Here is a 12,307-nt window from a genome sequence, read left to right as displayed (position 1 = left end):
GAAGACAAGAGAATTCCTGGATCAAGTATTGGGATAAATTTGCCTTCGTGGAAGACTTTTTTGGGTGAAACTAATCCTTATTTACGTCACATGAAGAGGAAAACCACGAAAAACTCCTACGTAGCTTGACAACAAAGGGACTCTTACCCATAATTTATATACCCCTGAGGATATTTTAAGTCAGCACTGTGGGCAGTGCAAGCCTGATGTCGAATTCGAATCAACCAGGCATTGCTGGGATTCGAGCCCGGTTCACCTCATTAGAAAGCGAACGCTCTATCCCCTGAGCCACCACGGCTTTTCGGTGTCTTTTACAGAAATTGCGATAAATTAAAAGTTTTAAATGCCAAAGCCTTCTGCTTATATATTCATGTGTTATGTACGTCATATTTCGAATGCTACTTTAATAAATAAAATAAAAAAATGAATGAATGAATAAATAAATAAGAAAACATTAGCTAAATTAAAGTTAAAATATAAATTCAATGGTCAGTAAGAATTTTCAATAAAATAGCGATATGATTAAAAGTCTATCATATCAAAAATATTAAAGAAATTTTAAAAAATATATTTATTATTTTTAAATTGTTTTAACACTTTTGTTAAAGAACTTTTATATTAGGGGGCGTTGAAAACTTTTTGACTTGCAAAGTGAGCAGAGACCTAAAATAAAGGTTGGTAATCTTGAACTAGACAAAAATGAAGGATTTAAAACCTTTTGCACTTATGAATAACATAGAGTGACATAGTGTTGTCTTATTTCTCTTTTTGAATCAATATTCATAAATATTTAAACATAAAATATTTTAAATCGAACTTTTTAACATTGTTCTATCCTAAAAATTATATTTTACTCACAAGTCTAATTCTATTGGAGAAATGTAACAAATTCTGTTTCATATTGATATAAATTTCGACAATTACTCTAAAGTAAATAAAATCATTGTCATGTCATAATTACATATTAATTAAACTAATCTACTTCAATCAAAATCCAAGAAAAATTCTCCATTCATTTGAATGTTTTACAAAAATAAAGAATTTAAATGTATCATTAGAGTTATCATTGCATCTATTCTGTTCTAAAATAAAAGAATCAACTTTAGTATGCAATGACATTTTTCTAATTGTCTAACGCTTTATGATTCTTTTTGTTATTGTTAATCAAATTAAAGAATTATAAACCTCTTTTCGTCGAATACTTAAAATTAATTTTTGATACATCAAACTTTTCAGTAGCATAATGAGATAAAATATGATAATTAGGCTCCTTTCTTTTCTTTCTTCTCTTTCATTCATTCATATAAACAACATTTCAATTCCAAATAACGATGGTGTATTGAAATTACGAATTGGAAAACAAATTTCCCATGGAAATAATTTTCCTGTATCGTATGAAAGTTATTTATTCCAACGCATGAGAAATTTAGGGGAGGAACATTCAAAGAGATATTTTAGTGGAATGAAGAAACATCTGTAAACGTTTTACAAAATCTCTTCATCCGAAGAACTCAAAAAATAATAATAATTATAAATAATTAATATTTTGCTATATAATATACAAAGCTATTGTTAGAGCAGTACTATTATATGGCGCAGAAACCTGGAAACAGACTAAGATCGAAATACAAAAATTAGAAACCTTTCGAAACAAATGTTTAAGATTTATTTTTAAAATTTTCTGGCCTTACGAAGTATTAAATCAAAATCTATTAAGGAAAGCTAAAATAAAAACAATCGAAGATGAAGTTAAAAAACGAAGATGGAGCTGGCTCGGACATATCCTTAGAATGCCCAAAGAAAAAATTTCCTCTGTTGCGCTTACATGGGCCCCTGATGGTAAAAGAACAAGAGGAAGACCCAGACTTACCATCCAGCGCATGTTTTTGGGCGAATTAAAAGAATGTAGAATATCTGGCTGGGAGGAAGCAAGATCTATTGCTAAAGACAGGAGGCGTTGGAGGGATATGCTGGAGGCCTTAAGTGCCCAAGGCACGTAGAGGATAAGTGTGAAGTAAGTAAATATTTTGTGCTTAGAGGAGACTATGAAATTTTTGCAAACCTGAAAAACTGATTGCTTTCAAACTTTGACTTACTGTTGGAAATTTCCTTCTGAAATTACCAAAAAACAACCCCGCCACAGTTAGATACATTTCTCTACCTTTACGGTTTTGAAACCAGCACGGCTAAAAAAACGTGAATATAAAACTATAGGGTTTTATATCCATTTACAATTAACATAGTTTCTAAACCTTAAAAATGTAACTTAATCGGGCATTGGAGCTCTTGGACATTGGATATTGAACATTGCATTCATATAAACAATTTTTTTAATCTGAATAACTACGGTGTACTGAAATTATGGAAAATTTGGAGACAAATTTCTCCGGGAGATAATTTTCCAGTGTCATATAAACGTTGTTTATTCCAATACATGAGAAATTTAGTGGAGGAACAATCTATGAGATATTTTAGTGGAATGAAAATACATCAGGAAACGCTTTACAAAGTCTCTTCATTAAAAAAAACTTTAAAAAAAAAATTTCAACCAAGCAATTAATTAACATTATGTACTTGCAGTAGACCATAAAATTTTTATAATCCTAAAAAACTGAGTGCTTTCAAACTTTAACTTACTGTTCGAATTTTCCTTCGGATATTACGGTAAAAAAATAAAAAAAAACCGACAGCAGTCTGTCATAACCATTATCTGTCACAACCAGCAATATGCCATTAATCATAAAGTTTATGGTTGGGAGCATTTCTCTACCTTTAAGGTCTTATAACCGTTTACTACTGGCACTGTTAAAAAACAGTGAATGTTTCAAATAACGATGGTATATTGAAATTACGAATTGGAAAACAAATTTCTCATGGAAATAATTTTCTTGTGTCATATAAACGTTATTTATTCCAACACATGAGAAATTTGGGGAAGGAACATTCTAAGAGATATTTTAGGGAAATGAAGAAACTTTTTACAAAATCTCTTAATTTAGAGAACTTGAGAAAAAATTAATTATTATTCTGTACTTGCAGCAGACCGTAAGATTTTTAAGCCTAAAAAACTAATGCTTTCAAATTTTGATTCACTGAAAAATTTTCATTCTTGAAATTACGGTAAAAAAAATCCGGCAACAGTCTGCCTGATTAACCATAAAGTTTATGGTTGGAAACATTTCTCTACCTTGTGCGCTTTTGAAGCCATTTACAGCCGGCATGGTAAAAAAAAACTGTAATTACAAAACTGCACGGCTTTGTAACCATTTACAACTAACATAGTTTTTAAACCATAATTAAACTTAATCAGATATTAGAGTTCTGTGGGTGCTGCACCATTTAAGTATGAATGATAGTTTGATTTTCTAATAGTCTAGGGTCACAGATTGAAGAGTGCAGGTTACTAGAAACTCTTCATGTTTTGCAGGAAATAGAAGAAATATTGTGATATCAACGCTGGGTTTCAAACCTCTGTTCAGCCGTTTATAAAATTGACCGATTAATCTTTCCTGCTATATAGTATGCACTCAGCTGCACGGAACAAAATGGCTTTATGATATGGGCCTAGTTGACGCGGATATAGACTAGTTGTTAGACCGTGTTAGGTAAAAACAATCAATAAAAGTTTTTTTTCCTCACACTAAAAGTTTGAATAGCATCTTTTTTTTCATAATTATATGAATGTTTTTCTTTAAATATGGTAAAATAACAATTGAATAAATTTTATATTCAATGATTTATAGGTATATCTATATGTATATTATGTATATTTCACCATTTTTCCAAGAAATTCGTAACAATGTAGTAAATACCTTCATCAAACTCTTCGCCACAATTTTTTAGAGAAACGATCATTTAAAAAAAAAAATCCTTATTAAAAAATTTATCTTTTTTTCCATATGATCAACAATTTACATTCGAAACTATTTGAAATCGAACTTAATTTGAATCCAGTTCAAGTATACTTTTGCGTTTCATATTGCATTTTCCGTTATTCTTTACAAGAAGTTAAGCAAATTAGCTAGAGCTATTTTTTTTTTCATACTGAAGGGACGTTTTAATGTTTTTAAATTTAATCATGGATTCTTACCATTTTTTTAATGACTTTAAAAGAATGGAAAGACGCTGTTTCCTATGTTGAAAAGTCTTATTGAAGTAATAGTAAATTTCAACATTGGTAAAATAGTATATTCTTCAAAACTCAATTTTTTTTAAAAAAATGTTTTTAATTATTAGTAATACTAGTTTTTAATTATTATTAGAAGTAATAATAATAGTAATTTTCAATTATTAGTAGTAATTGTTAGTAATTATACGTTAAAATAATAATGTTAGGATGACAACCAAGTATCTTTAACGTGATCTAGCTAGATGATGCGTAGCGAGTTTCCTATTCTCTAATTTAAGTTCTAATAAATAAACAATGGATAAGTGCTGATAACTGAATAATTAAACCTGATTTTTAGTGCTATTTTACTCGCCTTTTAAGGCATTTACCAGCGAATTTTTTGAATATCTATGGTGTTTCTATTTGATCTTCCAACATCTGGAAATACTTCATTAAATTCTATAAGTTTAGCTTGGATGCATTTCCTTCTCAACACCTGCAGATTTTCTTTCTTTTTTTCTTTTTTTTTTTTAAGGAAAAGAAAAAATCTTAAACATTATTATAAAGAAAAACAGAAAAGTCAGTTTTGATTCGCAAACTAATCTTCTCAGTTTCTAAAGAAAATAGTTTGCCATTCTGCAGATGTATAAGAAAAGTGATAATTTTCAAAAATTCCAAACATTGATCTTAAATAATAGTAATAAATAAAGAACTTAAGAGAACTTAACGAATTTTTAAAAATACCTTAATTTTCCAAACTTTAGTTTCTTGTTTACTGACTGCATAGGGAATTATTCCATTTTTATGTCTCAATAATTCTATCTCACCACTCTATTACGTTAACCATTTGACGCAGATTTAACACCGGTGTCATTTTTAGAAATTTTTTTCTTACGCTATAATTACAAGTAAAAATACATTTGGCATTTCTTAATCATAAAAACAGTCTAATAATTACTAAAATAAATCCATTAAGTTATCGGAATTATATTTCTACTATAATATAAAATCCAAAAAAAGTTAGCTTAAGTAAAGGCTTTTCATTTTTTTTTTCATTCATCAAAAATTTATTATTGAGTTTATAAATTAAAGAAATTTCACTGATGAATAACAGTTTCCCTTAGATCTAAATAACGGCAAATAAGTGCGAAATTGAAAAGTTACTGCTTGGAAGATTTTACTTTTAACGGAGAAAAAGCCATCAGTATTTCATGCTGTATTTCATAACCATTATTAAAATGCTGAAAATAATATTTTTGACTTATTTTATCTTAATTAATCCAAAATGGGGAAAACAATGTGAAATTATTTTTACTAAAAATTCTGCATCAAAGGGCTAAAAATGTATAATGATGTGAAATAAAATAATAAATTTTTAACGGCATTTTTTTGTTTAAAATTTTTACCTACGTCACATGTACTAATTTTACTGCACGCATGTAATATTAAGCCATTAAACCTATTTTTTTTTAAAAAATAATAATCTCTGTCTAGCTGTGTTAGATTTGTAGACAAACTTGAATTTGTGAAGTACTGTAGATTGACTCTGCAAATTCTGTTACCAAGACCACTGTTAAAACTTTAAGTAAATAAGTTGTTCCGACGAATTTACTTCGTTGCAGTCTAATTCTCAATATAAATATTTGCACTCGTCTGCTTTTTGAATAAAATATTCTAATTACTATGACAAACAAACATAACTAAATTACCTCCCAATTACTTCAAATAAGCAAACAGACTAAGCCTTTAATTTTACAAAATATCGATTTCTACTAGCCATAAGAAAGATTTTTAACAACTCCCCCCTCCCCCCAAATTCTCTATTTGACCAACATATTCCAGTGCAGATGATTCTTTTCGCTATGAGAAACACGGCCGTAGCATAAAGAACATCTCCACTTAAAAGTTGAACCCATGATTAAGAATATATAACGGCGCATCAAGGCTAGCATGATTGGTGTCGATGGAGGGTCGGATTTTGCAACCCAACATTCCAAAGCAGCGAGGGGGGGGCTTGAAGGGGAATTTCTCTAATGAAAGCAAAGCTTCCTTTCCCTCCCCCCTAAGCAAAGGGTAGATACGAATACAAATGAGAAGCCGTATCGGCGCTTTGGATCGATGGGATTGTAGTCGCGACCGTAGCTGTAATAACATCATGGCGGTTGTGCTTTTGAGCGAATCGTCCTCCAGAGTAAGATACGTTTTAGTAAGCAAATTCTAGACAGTTTGGGAGAGGGGGTGTTATAATATGTCGTTTAGAATTATCTTCCATGCGTAGTTCTTTTGTTATTTTATTTGTTATTTTGTGCAGGGTATGGAGGTGGTTTAAATGTAGCGGTTTTTTTCGTTTGTTTGAACATCTGGTGGGGGAAAAAAATCGGTTTAATTTATTCAGTTTGCTAATTTAAGTTTTGGGATGTTTTGTGCTTATTTTATGTAGACCATAGGGACGAGGTTTTCTAACTTAGCTGTATCGACGCATTCGTTAAGTTCTGAGAACCACAGATATATCCGAAATGAAGAAGTTTAAAAACGGTATGGTTCAAATTTATTATTTTTATTCGGGATAATTGAGGCTTTTATTCAATATATATATACAGTGAATTCGCGATAACTCGAATCTGATAGGACTGGTGGAAAACTTCGACATATCGGAAGTTCGACTTACCGTTAGTTTCGGTTTTGGACTTTCAAAATAATGTCGCATTATTTAATTAATGATTATTAATTACAAATCTTCTAAATGCTTACAATATTTAAGATCATTTTTCTGACAAGCCTTTTACGATAAGACTGTTTGAAGCACTTTATGATACCCTGGTCCATCGGCTGCAACTTTGCTGTTGTGTTTGGCGGGAGAAACTGCANAACAGTTTAACGAGAGTTATCGTACTTCGAGTTATAGAGAATTGACTGTATAAGGTTTTAGTTTAAAAAAATAAATGAAGATGTTTCAGTTTCAGTTCATGTTCAATTTTAAGACATTATAAATTAAATCAATTTAGTACTCAAATGTTATGTTCAATTACGGTGTCCTTTAAATATTACGTAAGCCTATTTTTGGCAATTTCGGATTCTCTTTCATCCTTGTCAACAAAAATAAGCGAATCATAGCTTTCCTCCATGTTTACGCAAAAACAAATGCTGATTTTTGTCCTGAATTTTTCTGTAGTATTCTAATTTTAGAATGAAACTGAAATACAAGTTGTAACTTGGCATACTTTTGATTTCCACAATTTTTTTTTCAGAATTTGAAATTTAATTAGTTTATTAATTAATTTAAGTGGAACTAATTTGACATTGAATTTCTATGTGCCTTAGAAAGTAAACGACCATGATTGCATTTTGTGTGATACAAAAAAGACTTTTATTAATTTGCAGATATAAAAAATAGAAGTTAAATTTGTAAAACTAGCTGATGTATCGTAAAACACGTACCAACATAAAAAAAAAATCGTAAGAAAAAATTAAAAATATCTCAAGGTAACACAAAATTTTGGAAAAAAATTGGTTCCCTTCATTTTATTATCTTTCAATGCCATTAGGTAAGGTATAGACAGCAGTGTAACTAGATGTTCGAATTATTAAGCAGCCATAGATGAGGTGAAGATAAAAATATAAAATTTTTCATGCTTGTCAGCAACCACATATTTGTAGATTGCTGTTTAGGATAAAATGCATTTACAAGTACCATTTCGGAAAAGATTAGCATGGTGTAGTTGCAGTAAGATGAGCATTGCCAGTTTCACCCAAAAACATTTTCCATAAAACTGTGCTATACATTGCAGTGTCTTATTTGCCTGGGAAATGAAAAATTTGAAGTCCTTGAACCATCAGTGCTTATTAGTGATTCCAAGAAAGATCTTGATCAAAAGATCTTTCTTGAAAATTAAAACATTAAAGTTATGTGTAAGAAAAGTAATTCTTAAAAATTGACCTCTTTTTTGGTCGAAATCAAAAATATCCTGCACATATTTAAGAAACGAATTGATTAGTTAGGACTCTATTAACTCATTTTTCTGTCATTCTCCACTTATTGTCAAAAAAAGGAGGGGGGAAAAGGTTTTGCAAAGGGTTTGAGCTCTTTGCATAAATAGGTAGCTGTTGTAAGTGTGCATTCATCTCCATAAGATCTTAAAGTTGAGAATTTAATGAGCAATGCCCTTTATCAGTGCAATATGAACGTATGTGAATACTAATATTGATACTTGATATTTAACTTGGAAAGTAAATAGGAAAAAAGGTTTGCTTCTATACAAAGAAAGCAAGCAGAAAAGTGAATCTATGCATAAATGTAGAATGCTGAACCAGTATTTTTTGATTCCAAGAATTGTACTCTGAGGACCAATGTCGTTATTACCTAAGTTGAAATCGATGTGAATGTCTATCTCAGCCCTCCACACACACCACGCTCATCTTCTCCCCGTAAAATGCCCATTTTTCCCGAATTAAAAAACCGTCAAAAAAACCTTCATATCTCAGTCTGTTTAGTACCTCCAAGCTAAATTTCTTTTTACACAATTCGAAATAAATGTATCATAAGTTCAATATTATTTGTTACTATTTTTATTTTCTTATATTTTAAGAAGGTTGCCCAATTACCTTCATTCAATAAATTAAATATTTTGTTTAGAAAGCAATGTATTTTTAAAAACATTGACAATTTTATTGATTAAGATACATATGTTTAAATTATTAGAACATTGCATGGTAGATGTTATTCTATTTTTCATGCTAAAGTTAGGTTTAGAAATCATGGAAATAGATTCGATGGAAAACTTCGGTACATATTAAACAGATTAATCTGTTAAATCCCTAGCAGATTTAGGATTACTTGCATAACAAGAAGGCTCATCACTAGGATCCGATTGATTCGTCTCCGTGATTGTAATTTCAGCTGGCAAAAAATCAGTTTCATTTAAAATTGTTGGATCAATGGCCCATACACTAGAATACTTCAATCTTTGAACAGAATTTTCAATTGTTCCTCTCTTATTGTAAGCCTTTCGAATTTCGATATTGTGTGATAATCAGGCCGGAACAGTTTTGCAACTACTTTTCAACTGCTTGAATGAAATACAGTTAAAAGGGTTTGAAAAAATCTATCAAGTCGTTATAGTCAATGCATGGTGTGTCCTAGGAACTGCAACCAAATCAATTCAGTATTCCTGGAAAACAGCTAAGCGTCTAGATATTAAACTTATATGGACCCTTGAAATAGGCTCCTAAATCACATCAGTACGATTCAGAAATCCACCAGAGGTAAAATTGAGGCAATTACGCCACTTTTTCAGCAAAGAGATATCCCTATAGCCTCACACAATATTTAGCTACTAATGAAACAAATAGAACATAGCCAAATAAGTTGTTTAGCAACTATCCGATGCATTTATTAATGCACACAAGATTAGATCTGCTACATCCTTACACTGGATGTCCTTGAATTACACTAAAAACCTTTGAAACTAATTAACTTAGATTAAAACTTAACTCGTGTGCACAGTGGCTTGGTTCTCTTCCCTGGATCTCCAAGTTAAAAAGGTTTACTAACTTATACGCTAGGGCATTCGGCTCTAAATGCTCCTTTAGAAATCAAAGGTAGTACGATTCAGTAGATATACGATTTACGCAACTTTCCTCTAAATGTTTTTATATTTTAAAATGCAAATGAGCGCCTCTTGTCTGTGAGAAACTTTTTATGCTTGGAGAAGTTTCTCTCAACTTATTTTGACGTGGCTGGAACATACTTGAAAAAAATAAAAAAGACAAGGAAATACAGTACAAATGGAAAAAATAATAGTTAAAAGAATTCAGTTAAGAGAATCTAAGAAAATTTATCATATTAAAAGCTTTCTCGGCTTCAAATCAATTTTTTTTTAATTTAAAAATGCCTCAAAGTTGTTGTAGTTAATTTACGTCGCACTAGAGCTGCTGGATGGGCTATTGGCGACAGTCTGGGAAACACCCCTGAGGATGATCCGAAGACATGCCATCACAATTTTGATCCTCAGCAGAGGGGTTGGCACCCCCGCTTCGGTAGGCCGGCGACCTGCACGCGAAGTCGAGCACTTTACGGTAGAACAGTTTAACGAGAACCCATACCGCACACCCTCGGTCCCTACGCAGACTGATCCAAGTGGTCACCCACCCGCACACTGACCGTAGCCAGAGGTGCTTGACTTCGGTGATCTGCTGGGAACCGTGTTTTAACGATCAGTCCACTACGGGACAAAATGCCTCAAAGAGAAATTAAAATGGAGAGTCCAGCAAAGTAAGGTAGAGTCCTACTTTAGACGCTTAGAGAAATTAAAAAAAGTTATAATGAAGTATAATTAATATGTTACTCTTACAGACCTGGAATTTCTACGGCGATTCGTAATTCAAATGTTTGATAACTCGTTTAAATCTTCTATGAAAATATTTTTATTTTAAAATCAAATCAAACTTCTATGTACTTTATAGTGGCTATTTTGAAGAAAAAAATTACTTTAATAACAAAATAAAAATTGCTTTTCTTATTTAAATCATAAAGTGCTTATTAAAAATTTTAGCGGTGAAGTTTTTTTTTTTCAACAGTTTCAATTGTGCTTCAAAGTAAGAGAAAAAAAAATAGATAAAAAATATTTAGGCATTATATATTATGATGACCGATTACAAGCATGTAAAATTAGATTCTATTACCTAGGGCAGGGATGGCGAACCAATGGGAACAATGGCACGTAACACAATATTCTGGGCACCCCACCGATCACAAAGTTCACTATAAAGCATATTAGCAATTAAATTTTTAAAAAAATAAATAAAATAAACAATTATGAAGAAAAACATTTACAATTAATGCCAACAAAACAATAACCATAAAAAACAAGCTAACAATAAATAACTAGCAAAAAAACAAAAATTGACAGCCCTGCTTAAACTAGCATCTTACAACCTAATATAAGTTATTTGTCATTTAATCTGAAACAACAGAAGTCACACTAATATTACCTTAAGTTAAATTACGCGTATAACTGAGACATTGCAAAAAGTTTTTTTTTTCGTGGTAAATAAAGAGTTTTGAGTTGATAGTATTTAATATGATTATTTTCCCAATAATCACGAAGTCAAAATTATTTGACGGCACGTCTATGACCTCATTAAACAGTTTTTTGAAAAAAATGGCACGATGCTGCATAAAGGTTCGCCACCCCTGACCTAGGGTATTGATGCCAGCACTATAAATTTTAATTTTGATTGATGGTCGAAGTAAAATCGATCCCAATTTTATTTAACCTTAATAATAATATCTAAATACGTAACCTATGTAAGCTGTTATTTAGCTTTCATAAGTTACTTCAATTTATTTAAAATATTAATTTTTAATTATAATTTTTTATAGTTTCATTAGATATATGGTTTTCAAAAGTTAAATAACAAACATGGTTTTTTTTAGTGGAAAAAAAACTGATTTTTTATCATTTTTCCCCCTAAGTATATAGTACTCTCTATGCATATCACTCTTTGCGTAAATCTTCCAATGATGAGGAAAGCATTGCTGAAAGTCTTCAGATACATAAATGTATCTTCATGGAATTCGTCATTTAAAAGCATCAGACGATATAAAATTTTGGACGAATACATAGAAACCAGATGTCTTCAGCATGGATTCCTCTTTAAATTTTGTAAAAAGTTTCACAAGCAAATAGAAATCTCTCTCTTTTTTTTTTTTTTTTTTTTTTTTTTTTTTTTTTTTTTTTTTTTGCCAGTTCCAGCTACTTTTACGACCGATATAAACTAGTTAAAATAATGGTTTAGTTTAATGTTTAGTTTTAGTTCAGAATTTAATAAAATTTAATTGTGTACTTTGGTCGATATAATTAAAAAAACATATAGAAACTTGATACTATTAAAGTATGAACACAAATGTACAACGAGCTCAGATGGAATAAAAAATATTAATATTCGATTTACAATTTATTTACAACTTGATGAACAGATTTATTAACACTCAAACTTATAAAAAAAAAATTAAAAAAATACCAAATACCACGAGGGCTACTCTTGATGCGACGTACCATAAATTTTATTTTATTTTATTTTATTTTATTTTATTTTATTTTATTTTATTTTATTTTATTTTATTTTATTTTATTTTATTTTATTTTATTTTATTTTATTTTATTTTATTTTATTTTATTTTATTTTATTTTATTTTAT

The sequence above is a fragment of the Parasteatoda tepidariorum genome, chromosome 3 (genome assembly GCF_043381705.1).
Source record: "Parasteatoda tepidariorum isolate YZ-2023 chromosome 3, CAS_Ptep_4.0, whole genome shotgun sequence".
NCBI lineage: Eukaryota > Metazoa > Arthropoda > Arachnida > Araneae > Theridiidae > Parasteatoda > Parasteatoda tepidariorum.
Note: the sequence above shows the minus strand (reverse complement) of the source record.